Below are 2,085 nucleotides of genomic sequence, written 5' to 3'. Positions count from 1 at the left end.
CTTAAGAAAGTATATATTGTCCATTGTTTATAAAATCATTTGCCTTTTTGATCTAAAAATTTTAATACTTGAATTTAATAGGTTTTCCTTCTGAAAAAGTTTTTGGCATTCAAGTAAAATCAATACTTTCAGAGTAGTCAGCTGCATCACACTGGAGTGACTGCTTTCATTTCTAAGTCATCAATTAGTGTAACCCAGGGATACTGATGGCCTTGATACATAATTTAGCCTTGTCATTATAGCGTGTGGAAATCAGGTCTTTCGGGGGCACCTCTGACCCCATTTCTTTTTACCATAATGGTTCCTGCTACAATGTCATAGACTGTTTGATTATGTTGAAAAAACAGCAGAGTGTGATGCAAGCAGGGAAAAAAGAAGCAATCAAAAAATTCTTGATCAAAGCTCGTATAGTGGACATTGTAATGCTAACATTTGAGGAAGGAATCACTGAAACACGATTTAGTGCAATAAGCACTAATGTATCACATGTCACAACTCGAAGCCCCACCAGGAACTTCCCTGGGGTAGCTCCACCTGTTCCCCAAATGCAAATTATCTCATAAAAACTAATAATCTGTATCTAAGAGCCACAACTATCATTTTCTACAAGTCTTCCAGTGATGTGCCCTCATCTATTTCTCCCATTATATAATGCACAGCAAACTTAGAGATACCCTTTATCCCACTGAGGTGCATAATGCTTAAGACAATGGTTGCTTTTACAAAGAAGAGAATAAAGAAATCCACCATCCTTGCCACCTGTGGCCGAAGGATGGAATAACATATTCTTTGCCTGCCTGTTGCCTGGTCTCACTCGGGCTTCGCGAAGGGGCTGCAGATTCCTACTTTTGTCCCTGGAGTGGCCCGGACCGACGCCTGCGCATAAGGAACCCAGGGTCCCAGGCCCGTGACTGGAGCAGGTGCTGATGCCAGCAGCTGCCCCCGGGTCAGGCCCCCGCGGCCCTGGGGCTCAGGAAGTAGAAGGGGGTGTAACAGCCCAGCCGGCGGGGTGGCGGCGGTGCGGCCCGGGGGACCGCAGTGCCTCCCAAAGGGAAGCTCTGCGGGGATGGTTGGGAGCTGCAGCAGGTGGAGAAGGTGGCCGGGCCGCTGCGCCAGGTGAGGTAGCCGCAGCAGGACTGCCACAGCCACTCGTGCACTCGCCAGGAGCACCCAGGGGCGCTCAGCCGCGCCGGCCTCTCCCACGGCGCTGCAGCTTCGGACACTTCAAGCAGCCTACCTGCTCCTGCAGCCCCCACAAGGGAGCCGGAGGTCGCCTCCCGGCTCCTCCTGAGCCCGCGGGGTGGCTCCGACCCATCACCGGCGGTGGCCCTGGGGTCCGCGCAGGTGCATGGGATGGCGGCAGGAGGGCCCCTCAGGGAAGGGACGTGCTCACGGTCCCCTCCGCCCTCGTCATGCCCCAGACGGCAGCCTCGGGCTTCCTTGCGCCCCTCTGCCATCATCGCCTCGGCAGCACCCTCCGTGGTACCTGTCACTGCTCTGTCTTTATACATCTTTTTTTAAAAATCGCTTCCAATTCTCTCCCATTCATCCAACTCCATAGTCCTCTGTTCCAGGAACCATGGGCAAAACTGCCTTACTGTTCTAAACAATGGTAACAAACTCTGAGTAGTAACTTTTACTCCCCCACTTCATAACAAATGCTTTAAAGAACTTAAATAAGCAGAATGTCTGCTTTCACTTTGTCCCATTGTTACCCTGGTTCTTCCCAGCGCTCAGCTTTCCCACTGAGCTTCTTTTAGACGTCCTCGGGTATCCTCTGATGATGCACCTTCTGCTTTCACATGCTCCGGGGTTCCTTCGCCGGGGTCTTTGTGGCCCCACATTGGGCAGCCAGGAATGTTGGGGGGATCAGACCCAACACCAGGTTGTGAGGGTGATGAAGTCCAGCAGAGTCAAAGGAATGAGAAAAAAACAGTTTGAGAGAGAAAGTGGGACCAGGAGCACATGGCGAGCCTGGAGGCTGCAAAGGCCCCTGAGCGCTGGGAGCCCAGGCTATTTATTGGTGCTCAAAGGAACAAACAAACAGGTGGAGAGGATGTGGGGGTTGAAAGGAAACAGTGTATC

General features: G+C 51.6%; 1 pseudogene; it reads right to left on the bottom strand.

Annotated features, from left to right (window-relative positions):
* Window positions 1–236: 236 nt before the first annotated feature.
* Window positions 237–1,457, bottom strand: LOC129472186 (protein FAM8A1-like; annotated as a pseudogene).
* Window positions 1,458–2,085: the final 628 nt, after the last annotated feature.

Source organism: Symphalangus syndactylus, chromosome 22 (assembly GCF_028878055.3).
Source record: "Symphalangus syndactylus isolate Jambi chromosome 22, NHGRI_mSymSyn1-v2.1_pri, whole genome shotgun sequence".
Classification (NCBI taxonomy): Eukaryota; Metazoa; Chordata; class Mammalia; order Primates; family Hylobatidae; genus Symphalangus; species Symphalangus syndactylus.
Note: the sequence above shows the minus strand (reverse complement) of the source record. Positions and strands in the feature narration are given on the sequence as shown.